This window comes from Perissodus microlepis, chromosome 23 (assembly GCF_051167445.1).
Source record: "Perissodus microlepis isolate ML-2025 ecotype Zambia chromosome 23, ASM5116744v1, whole genome shotgun sequence".
Taxonomy (NCBI): domain Eukaryota; kingdom Metazoa; phylum Chordata; class Actinopteri; order Cichliformes; family Cichlidae; genus Perissodus; species Perissodus microlepis.
This window is the reverse complement of record NC_140482.1, coordinates 21154629-21166910: the sequence shown is the minus strand read 5'-3', so window position 1 is coordinate 21166910 and position 12282 is coordinate 21154629. Positions and strand designations below refer to the sequence as shown.

Sequence of the window (12282 nt, the reverse complement as noted above, 5' to 3'; positions counted from 1 at the left end):
CTGCTTTTTATACTATTTGTGCTAAAACATAGTATTTTTACTAAATGTAGTATTTATGCTTACTCATACTATTTATGCTTTTTATAGGATTTGTGCCTAATATAGTATTTCTGCTTTTTATAGGATTTGTGCTTAATATAGTATTTCTGCTAAATTATAGTATTTCTGCTTTTTATAGGATTTGTGCTAAAACATAGTATTTCTACTAAATGTAGTATTTATGCTTAATCATACTATTTCTATATATTTCTGCCAGGTCCCCAGGCAGCCAATCCTCTGTGAGGACTGAGACATTCAAATTTTCAAATCAGGGCCTGCTCGGCTTCCCAGCCAATCATATATGTGGGCTGAGGCTTTCAAATTTGCATATTGGGGCCTTCATGGCTTCTAAGCCAGCCAATCATATCTGAGGGCTGAGGAATTCAAATCCACAAATCAGGGCCTGCACGGCTTCCCAGCCAGCCAATCATATATGTGGGCTGAGGCATTCAAATTTGCATATTGGGGAATTCGTGGCTTCTAAGTCTACAAGTCATCCATGTCATATATCTCTAAAAATTCATATTTTAATGATAAATTGTCAACACTTGAAGATTCCCCCATCTCTTCTGAACAAAACGGTGTAAGAATGACCGTTCTAGCCCCTACGGTTAGGAAATTATGGTCATTTGTTTGAGGGGAGTCGTCACTATGAGAAATAGACTGCAAAAATTCTGTGTCTCTCTGTGCTGCGTGCACCTCTTTTGGCGGGAAAAAGTGCACAGGCTCTCTGATTGGTGGATTCAAATTCAGCAGCTCCCAGGCAGCTTGACTGAGTTAGAAACTTACTTCTCTCACCCTTTTTTCAGCTGTCCATTTTGCTTTTCCAATTTTTCTGTTTAAGTTATTATTATTGTGCTAAATAATACTATTTCTGCTATTTTATAAGATTTGTGCCAAATATAGTATTTCTGATTAATTATAATTTTTCTACCAAATCATAGTACAGTATTTTTGCTTTTTATAGGATTTTTATAGGATATTTATATTGCTTAATATAGTATTTCTGCTAAATTATAGTATTTCTGCTTTTTATAGTATTTGTGCTAAAATATAGTATTTCTACTAAATGTAGTATTTATGCTTAATCATACTATTTATGCTTTTTATAGGATTTGTGCCTAATATAGTATTTCTGCTTTTTATAGGATTTGTGCTTAATATAGTATTTCTGCTAAATTATAGTATTTCTGCTTTTTATAGTATTTGTGCTAAAACATAGTATTTCTACTAAATGTAGTATTTATGCTTAATCATACTATTTCTATATATTTCTGCCAGGTCCCAAGGCAGCCAATCCTCTGTGAGGACTGAGACATTCAAATTTTCAAATCAGGGCCTGCCAATCATATATGTGGGCTGAAGCTTTCAAATTTGCATATTGGGGCCTTCATGGCTTCTAAGCCAGCCAATCATATCTGAGGGCTGAGGAATTCAAATCCACAAATCAGGGCCTGCACGGCTTCCCAGCCAGCCAATCATATATGTGGGCTGAGGCATTCAAATTTGCATATTGGGGAATTCGTGGCTTCTAAGTCAACAAGTCATCCATGTCATATATCTCTAAAAATTCATATTTTAATGATAAATTGTCAACACTTGAAGATTCCCCAATCTCTTCTGAACAAAACGGTGTAAGAATGACCGTTCTAGCCCCTACGGTTAGGAAATTATGGTCATTTGTTTGAGGGGAGTCGTCACTATGAGAAATAGACTGCAAAAATCCTGTGTCTCTCTCTGTGCTGCGTGCACCTGTTTTGGCGGGAAAAAGTGCACAGGCTCTCTGATTGGTGGATTCAAATTCAGCAGTTCCCAGCCTGCTTGACTGAGCTAGAAACTTACTTCTCTCACCCTTTTTTCAGCTGTCCATTTTGCTTTTCCAATTTTTCTGTTTAAGTTATTACTATTGTGCTAAATCATACTATTTCTGCTATTTTATAAGATTTGTGCCAAATATAATATTTCTGATTAATTATAATTTTTCTACCAAACCATAGTACAGTATTTTTGCTTTTTATAGGATTTTTATAGGATATTTATATTGCTTAATATAGTATTTCTGCTTTTTATAGGATTTGTGCCTCATATAGTATTTCTGCTTTTTATAGGATTTGTGCTTAATATAGTATTTCTGCTAAATTATAGTATTTCTGCTTTTTATACTATTTGTGCTAAAACATAGTATTTTTACTAAATGTAGTATTTATGCTTACTCATACTATTTATGCTTTTTATAGGATTTGTGCCTAATATAGTATTTCTGCTTTTTATAGGATTTGTGCTTAATATAGTATTTCTGCTAAATTATAGTATTTCTGCTTTTTATAGGATTTGTGCTAAAACATAGTATTTCTACTAAATGTAGTATTTATGCTTAATCATACTATTTCTATATATTTCTGCCAGGTCCCCAGGCAGCCAATCCTCTGTGAGGACTGAGACATTCAAATTTTCAAATCAGGGCCTGCTCGGCTTCCCAGCCAATCATATATGTGGGCTGAGGCTTTCAAATTTGCATATTGGGGCCTTCATGGCTTCTAAGCCAGCCAATCATATCTGAGGGCTGAGGAATTCAAATCCACAAATCAGGGCCTGCACGGCTTCCCAGCCAGCCAATCATATATGTGGGCTGAGGCATTCAAATTTGCATATTGGGGAATTCGTGGCTTCTAAGTCTACAAGTCATCCATGTCATATATCTCTAAAAATTCATATTTTAATGATAAATTGTCAACACTTGAAGATTCCCCCATCTCTTCTGAACAAAACGGTGTAAGAATGACCGTTCTAGCCCCTACGGTTAGGAAATTATGGTCATTTGTTTGAGGGGAGTCGTCACTATGAGAAATAGACTGCAAAAATTCTGTGTCTCTCTGTGCTGCGTGCACCTCTTTTGGCGGGAAAAAGTGCACAGGCTCTCTGATTGGTGGATTCAAATTCAGCAGCTCCCAGGCAGCTTGACTGAGTTAGAAACTTACTTCTCTCACCCTTTTTTCAGCTGTCCATTTTGCTTTTCCAATTTTTCTGTTTAAGTTATTATTATTGTGCTAAATAATACTATTTCTGCTATTTTATAAGATTTGTGCCAAATATAGTATTTCTGATTAATTATAATTTTTCTACCAAATCATAGTACAGTATTTTTGCTTTTTATAGGATTTTTATAGGATATTTATATTGCTTAATATAGTATTTCTGCTAAATTATAGTATTTCTGCTTTTTATAGTATTTGTGCTAAAATATAGTATTTCTACTAAATGTAGTATTTATGCTTAATCATACTATTTATGCTTTTTATAGGATTTGTGCCTAATATAGTATTTCTGCTTTTTATAGGATTTGTGCTTAATATAGTATTTCTGCTAAATTATAGTATTTCTGCTTTTTATAGTATTTGTGCTAAAACATAGTATTTCTACTAAATGTAGTATTTATGCTTAATCATACTATTTCTATATATTTCTGCCAGGTCCCAAGGCAGCCAATCCTCTGTGAGGACTGAGACATTCAAATTTTCAAATCAGGGCCTGCCAATCATATATGTGGGCTGAAGCTTTCAAATTTGCATATTGGGGCCTTCATGGCTTCTAAGCCAGCCAATCATATCTGAGGGCTGAGGAATTCAAATCCACAAATCAGGGCCTGCACGGCTTCCCAGCCAGCCAATCATATATGTGGGCTGAGGCATTCAAATTTGCATATTGGGGAATTCGTGGCTTCTAAGTCAACAAGTCATCCATGTCATATATCTCTAAAAATTCATATTTTAATGATAAATTGTCAACACTTGAAGATTCCCCAATCTCTTCTGAACAAAACGGTGTAAGAATGACCGTTCTAGCCCCTACGGTTAGGAAATTATGGTCATTTGTTTGAGGGGAGTCGTCATTATGAGAAATAGACTGCAAAAATCCTGTGTCTCGCTGTGCTGCGTGCACCTGTTTTGGCGGGGAAAAGTGCACAGGCTCTCTGATTGGTGGATTCAAATTCAGCAGCTCCCAGCCTGCTTGACTGAGCTAGAAACTTACTTCTCTCACCCTGTGTGTGTGTGTGTGTGTGTGTGTGTGTGTGTGTGTGACAGAGAGAGAGAGAGAGAGAGAGAGAGAGCCTTTTTATGGGATGATCTCATTGTAAGATTTAAATTCAATATATTTAGACTGGTTGACTGAATTGGATCTTGTGTGTGTGTGTGTGTGTGTGTGTGTGTGTGTGTGTGTGTGTGTGTGTGTGTGTGTGTGTGAGACAGAGAGAGAGAGAGAGAGAGAGAGAGAGCCTTTTTATGGGATGATCTCATTGTAAGATTCAAATTTAATATATTTAGACTGGTTGACTGAATTGGATCTTGTGTGTGTGTGTGTGTGTGTGTGTGTGTGTGTGTGTGTGTGTGTGTGTGTGTGTGTGTGTGTGTGTGTGTGAGACAGAGAGAGAGAGAGAGAGAGAGAGAGAGCCTTTTTATGGGATGATCTCATTGTAAGATTTAAATTCAATATATTTAGACTGGTTGACTGAATTGGATCTTGTGTGTGTGTGTGTGTGTGTGTGTGTGTGTGTGTGTGTGTGTTTAGTGAGAGAGAGAGAACCCTACCCTTATTTGGCAGCATGTCATTGTAGGATTTAAATTGAATATAGTTAGACTGCTTGACTGGAGTAGAGCCTGTGTTTGTGTGTCCCTCTGTGCATTTGTGTTTCAATATGTGTCCATATTTGTAATTTTGTAAGTTATTACTATTCTGCTAAATCATACTATTTCTGCTACTTTTCAGTACTTGTGCTAAATACAGTATTTCTGCTAAATCATGCTATTTCTGCTTTTCATAGGATTTGTGCCTAATATAGTATTTCTGCTTTTTAAAGGATTTGTGCTAAAACATAGTATTTCTACTAAATGTAGTATTTATGCTTACTCATACTATTTCTGCTTTTTATAGGATTTGTGCCTAATATAGTATTTCTGCTAAATTATAGTATTTCTGCCATTTTGTAGCATTTGTGCTAAAACATAGTATTTCTACTAAATGTAGTATTTATGCTTAATCATACCATTTCTGCTTTTTATAGGATTTGTGCCTGATATAGTATTTCTGCTAAATTATAGTATTTCTGTCAAATTATAGTATTTGTGCTAAAACATAGTCTTAATTTAAAATTACAATATTCATAATTCATCACAGTGTCTTTGGTAAAACACAGTATTTCTGCTATGTTGTACTATTTTTCTAAATCATAGTGTTTCTGTAATGTTTAAGTATTTTTGGCTAAATATATTATTTCTGTTATCTTATACTATTTCTCCTAAATTCTTGTATTTTTGAGAAGTTATCATGTTTCTGGTAAGTTACAATATTTCTGCTAAGTTCTGCTATGCTATTGTATTTCTGCCAAGTATTATGTTTCCTCTAAGATATTGCAGTTCTGCTAAGTTATTACATTTTAGCAAACTTCTTTTGCTTCTGCAAAGTTTTTACAATTTCTGCAACTTTTCAGCTTTTTCAGCTAGTTTTTGCAGACAGCTTCAGCTTTAAAGCAATTCAGAATTCATGATTACAACCAATATGTATTAGAATAAAAGAAACAAATGTGCAATGAACATGTCAGGAGTCGCTGTTAAAAAGTCTCATGGCAGTGGGGTTAAGGGACCTCCTGAACCTCTTGTGTCCTGCAGTGGATTGAGATGAGCCTCTGCAGCTCCTACTGTGAGGATGCTTAGGCGATCACCAACACCAGCTCCTTGGTGTTGGTGTTCAGAAGAAGACTGTTCTTATTACTGCAGTCAGTTAAATAAATCTATCATAATAAAGTACATTTTAACATAATGACCTTGTGTTTATTTATGTCTTTTAACCATTATTTCAAATTCAAAGAATCCTGTTTGAAACATTTATTAAACTTATAGAATTAAATTTCTGCTAGTTGCTTTTTGTTGCAAAAAAATCTAGTATAATAATATTTAAATTTACATATATTTTTCATGTTTTCCATGCCAATTTTGTGTAATTGCGGAGTTTCCCACTACTCGTGAATGCCTCTTTTTTTACGTCTCCGCCTGACTCCTGAATCTCCGCCCACTCTCAGCTCGATCCCTGCCGGTAAGCGCTGCTTCTCTGTCTCTCTTCTCTGAAATGAAATGTCTATAAGCTGTATGAGGGATTTACCCAGTTGTTGTTAGTGACTTATGAAGCCAGTCGAAGTATAAGTCATGTTAAAGTAACACAATGACTGCTTTTTTAGTGAAACGTTGTAATTTTACTATTTAAAAGGAGTGTTTGGTATGCTAGCCCTAACAACCTAAGCGCTAACGCCTAGCCTAGCTGCTATAGGCCCAGTGTGAAATTAATATGGTTCATTTTATTGTTTATTACAGTTATTGTGTTGTATTTGGTTCATTCGGTGTGTTAGTGCTTCTGAGTCTGTTAGGGAAGCTGAAGTTAGTTCTCTTCACAAATCAGTCAGTTAAAACGGCCTCATTCCTTCGGTTGTGAGGTAATGAGCCGTCATTTTAGAACCACTGATTAGCTGCTGAAGCAGCAGGGTCGGCAACTTCAAAGGAGCTATTTTACCGCCATTAGCTGTGTCCCAAAACGTCGGCTGCATCCTTCGGAGGACCCGGCCTTCGCGGTCTACGTGGGCCGGGTCCTTCAAAGACCGAGAAGGCTGTGAAATTGGACGGTCTAGCCTTAAGATTTGCATCACCGCTGTCTCGCTGGAGTTTAATAAAGTCGGCCGTCTGCTCCTTGCTATTTAAAATATAACAGGACACTGGCGTAAATTCTCGACCGTTTAACGTTTATTGAGCTGTGTGAAAATCCCGGAGGAACCCACCGGATGGATTAATAAAGCTTTATTTAATCTAATAATCTAATAACTTTGATCTCAGCCAAACCGATTTACTCCAGAACAAATAAAACACAGAAAAAGGCAAACAATTACATTTTTAAGTTATCCGACTGACTTGTATATCATGTTTAACCTGAGTAGCGAAAGAGCGGGGGTCTGAACCCCCCTCCCCGCTTGCTATCGAGCCGGTGGGTGACAGACGTCTCTGAAAACGTCGGCACACCTTTGCAAATATGCGATGTCTTGATAAACCAAGCAGATATTTGTAATTTACACCGCTACTTTCTGGCCTAAAAATATGTTAAAAGTTTATTCGGGGAAATGAAGGACGCATTTGTCGGCCGCATTTGGGACAGCCTTCGTCGACTGGCTGTGACGTAATCGGCCTTCAAATGCGGCCTCCGGAGGATGCAGCCGACATTTTGGGACACAGCTTCTGACTGAAAGCCGGGAGAAAAAGAGTCAAGTGCCTGTACCCGTGTGTTTTTGTGCTGTGGGTTAATTAACAGACGGCAGAGAGAGAGTGAGGATAAAACACATAATATAAGAATAATAACATCTCTTAACAAGAAGTTTTTTTTAATTAGTTAATTTTAGTTTTTTAGTTAAATTTTAAGAACTGTTTAACAAGCACTTGTTTGTGCAGGTTGTTTTTTTAAAATAAAACCTACACCTGCAGCTCTGTTTAGCTTCTCACTTTGTGAAAAATTAACGAAATATAAAAAAGTCCACCTTCAAATAAATAAAATGCAGCAGTGCACCATTAATATTATAAATATGATATGTAGATATTTAAAACAACAGCATATTAAATGATACTGTGTGCAGGTGATAATATTTTTAGGAAGCAGAATTTGAATGCAGACCAACTCAAATGTTGAAGCCTACAAATATATCATCCAAGCTTTCATTTATGATTGTTCATACTTTGAAATTGTGATGTCAGAATTTGATAAAGTGTGCAGAGCTAGGTGTAGCAAATCATTGCTTATTAAATCTACTGTGTTATCTAATGGCACCAAACTAATAGAGCTATCACATAACTGAGAAACGTGTGTGGCTTATTACAAATGGATGAAACCACATATTACCTTAATGAAGACAGTAATCTTTAATAAGGTGTAGAAAAAAGAGGTGAGTTGTTTGTATTCCAGCTGTGGTAAACAAAGAAGTGTACTGAATCTTTTGGACTACACAGAGTGATGCAGTATTGACTCTGATGCTGATTTGAGTTGTCTCATTCTGTATTTTTGTGCTTTGTCTTTTGTTACACAGAGTGAAAGAGATCTTTGGTTTTGCCTTTGCTGGTAAGTAAACGGTGATTGTAACTGAAGCAGTATGAACCTGGCATTGCGTAGCACATTTGGCAACTTACATGCAGTAGTTTGACTTTTTGTGATATGTTTCCATTTACTGATGGGCAAAAACACAAAGTCAGGATTTATTACGTGTAGCAGCAAAGCCCCCACACAGGACCTCTGACTGTCCCTGAAAATGTCCCTGAAGTTTAATAGCCCATTTATGTATGATTTAAATTTCTTATGGCTTATCAAATCCAAACATAGCTAAATGTCAGTTGTTCATTTTCTCCTTATGTTTGTGGATTTAAGTAGCAGACAAAACAATGAAAGTGTTTTAGGGGTGTCAGTATAAGTGGTTGCTCAAACACTTAAGAGCTGCACAGTGATTGATTCATATTGTCTCTCAAATTCTGCTGATGTATTACATTAAAGTCAGAACACTGTAGAAGTATTTTGCCTGACTCGGTATAAGTAATAGCTTTAACAGTTAAGCAATAATGAAAAACTAAGAGAACCAGAGGTGTGAGTGGACATTGTTAGGTACATTACAGCCAGTGTGTCTAATTAGTTTATCACTTATTTGGTGACTATAATGTGTTTTAAAATTAAATAGAAAAGTTGCCAAAAAGGTACACTGCAAAATACATAAATATTCCTAGCAACGGGTACAATGAGAGGACTTTTTAGTGTAAAAAATTTAAGACATTTAATTTTAATTACAAAACATGGTGCACCTCTGCTATTGTAACATGTCAATATTTAAAGGTATTTTCAGATTTACATATTCATATCAGACATGATGAGGTTTTCTGTTGCTTCTGATTTATATAATTACTTTGTATCTAACATTTTTAAAAGTTTTGGTTTTCACACTTTACTAGTTCTGACCTGTTGTAGAAAATGTTGGAGCCACAAAGCTTCTGTTTAGGAAATATTTGGCATATCCTGCACTTGTGCCAACAAATATTGGTGGCTATTCTTTGCATTTCTGTAGTAATGAATGCTTTTATTACACTTGCTATAGCCATGTGAGACGCTGCAGTTCATTTATCTCCTCTTTAGACTACAGTAAGCTCATAAAGCCTTAAATAAATTGAGAATTTTACTAGTTAATTTATGTCACAGTAAGTTGGATTGTGTGTGAAGAGGCTCAACAGTCTGAATCATCAAACAGTGATCTGATGAATTGTTTCCTTTCTCTAGACTGCTGATCTGATCGTCTCAGTCTGGTAAGTAAAGGTTTGTCTGAGGTGCAGTGCTGGGAAATGTTTCTCATTATAGGAGATTCAGTTTAGTGCAGTGAGTCAGCACAGCTCTTGGCAATCATCAGATCCTAGAAAAGTCTATGTAAACATTTCCAGACTTACAGATCTCTCTTATCATCATACTACATTTTTAATTAGGCCCTAATATCGGCCATGCTAAGTTTATTGTAGATTTAGCGGAGTGTGTATTAAACATGCCCCAAATTTGACTGAAAAATGTAGAAACTGCTGTATAGGAGTCATCTGTCTCCAAATTTTTCATTTTGCCAAAAGTCATACTGAGTAAATTATTTTTTACTTTTATGTTAACGGCTCCCCAGACATTATGATATACTGTTGTACCAGGTAAGTACACACAGAAACGGGAATTTGAGACCTTTGGGCATTTAGGATCATGTGAGTTGAGTGCATGTGAAGTGTTTAAAGCAGGTGGTCTGAAACTGTCTGCTCTGACTTCATTGTGTGGGTTTAGCTTGACCATATAATGTTTATAGTAAGTTACTGTAGCACCACATCTTGGTTTACAGACTCAGTTTGTTTTTATTGTGTTAATAGAATGCAAAAATGTCCTTAGAAATGTTCCACCACCATATGATAAACATTTTCATTCAGTTGAATCTAATAATGTACTGTACAACTCTTCAGTGTGTAATGATATATGTGTTCTGCATTTTTCGGACTGTAAGGCGCACTAAATTCTAAGGCACATTAAGCCAAACAAAACAGATAAGTCAAACTTGATTCAACTCATTTACAATAACTCTGAAAATTGTTCAGTTGTAAGACATAAAATACAGAACAATACACTCACTTTTCAGGATTTATGGATTGATGAATGTGGATTGATCAGTTTGAAATCTGCTTCATAAGCATGGCTCTCAACAGGTGCCAGGCCCTTATACACACACACCATATTATGTTGAAGCACAGTACGAATTACTCTACGAGGGTGCTGACTATGGTAGCCATGCTCCGACAATACATCAAGTGGTGCTGCTTTGTAGCTTACCAAAGTCATACTAAAACATTTGACAGATTTGACAGAGTGCCGTGTACCACATAGAATTGGTTTGAAATCAGTAAGCACAACCATACATAAGGTGCACTGTCTATTTTTGAGAAAATTAAAGGCTTTTAAATGTGCCTTATAGTCTGAAAAATACGGTAAAGGCAGGTTTATTGGAAGTGTGTCTAATTCCACTTTCTTTCTGTCTTACAGGTGACCTGCTGCAGAAAACCCTCTCCCTCTATCATTAACAAGCAATTAACAAGCAATTTCAGTCTGTCCTATCACTCTCCCTCTCCCTGCTCCATCTTTTTTGACAAGCCATTCTATCTTCTATCCATTCTCCGCCATGTGCTCTATCTAATTTGACAAGCTTGAACCTGAGTTGAAACGCAATCCTGTGACTTGAAATCCAGTTTTACCAGAATCTAAGTTTTTGGAATTGAAGTTACCAGAACTTGGTCAATCTGTATTCAGAATTCTGAGAGATCTCCGCTCTCACTGCTCCAGCTTTCCTGTCGTTAAACTCTCTCACATCCAGTCATTTTGCTGGAAATCACAAGTAGAAAGTTAAAATTACAGTAGTAGAATTACAGTACAGTAGAACTCACAGTAGAAACTACTTACACAGCCCTACATTTGTCATTTTAATTTTGCATTACACTTTGGAATAAACATTGATTGGCTGTTTGGCTTACAGGTGCAATTGCTTTGATAAATTATATAAAATATACACCTCTTAAAGGTTTATTTGTAATAAGACAATCTGGTTATTTTGTAATATATACATTCAGACTGCTGTATTTAGATAAATATTAAATTAGATTCAAATACATTTTTCAAGTCTGTTTCATTGACTATAACATTTGACTACAAGTTTAAACTATTATTATTTAAGGACAAACCCTTTTTTTGTCACTCAGTGTAAGTATTCAGTTACAATTGTCATCTAGAGGCTGTCCTGAGAACCCAGAATTCCTGTTTCCTGACTGCTGCAGAACATCCAGCTGAAGAATCCTCATCGCCTGTCATCTGATCACCACACCACCTTATATTCCTTATATTTCCTTTAAAGTTTAGATATCTGAAAGATTTACACAAAGTCTACTTCAAAGCTAAGAGTTTTATTATAACCTGTTGATTGTTGAGATTTATTGTGCATATTACTTCACAGAAGTATAGACCTATTCATTAACCAGTCTGGTTAAAAAAAAAAGAAGTAATAATATACAGTTTTTGAAAAAGCTACAATAAAACTGTTTTTAAAGATCTTTCAATAACTTTTATATTGAGTTTGTATTTAAGTCAGCCTTTTACATCAATTAAACAGTTATAAGAACACTTTACCATTTGTATAATTTTACATTTATCCATTTAATAGAAACTTGAGGTTTTTCAGTGTTTACAGGTTGAGTTTTGTTTACATTAGTGTATAAATACATATAAGGTCCAGTTTGTACTTGCACAAAATGCCAAGGAAAGGTCAAAGGTCACAGTCCCAGAAGCTTAGATGGCAAAAGGAGAAGGAACAGGTGAATGTTTCTCAGACCGGTGAGCAGGTAAAGGTGTCTGTTACAAGTATTCCCAGTCCAGAAGTGCAGCTCAGCGTTCAGACAGCCGCAGTGTCTTATGCAGATGTGGTAAAGAGAGGTGTTTGCTCATCATCTGTGCCAAATGCTAAAGTACAGCAGGTAATCCAGACTGAACCCCAGGTAACTGTGCAAACGCAGCATGATGGAGAAGCTCCAGGACCATCTCATGTACAGGTTACAAACAGTGAAAGTCGTCCACGAGTGAGTAGCATCTGTGCATCCCGAAGCCAGGCTTCTCCTAGGT

General features: G+C 36.1%; 1 protein-coding gene and 1 long non-coding RNA gene across 10 annotated transcripts in view; both read left to right on the top strand.

The window, feature by feature from the left end:
* Positions 1-12282, top strand: part of LOC146361383 (nck-associated protein 5-like) — a 209050-nt gene that overhangs the window by 161550 nt on the left and 35218 nt on the right. The window lies entirely within an intron of this gene.
* Positions 8149-11236, top strand: LOC146361384 (uncharacterized). The gene is made up of 3 exons (XR_014799427.1): positions 8149-8181; positions 9379-9404; positions 10660-11236. It is a non-coding gene; the product is annotated as an uncharacterized LOC146361384 (long non-coding RNA).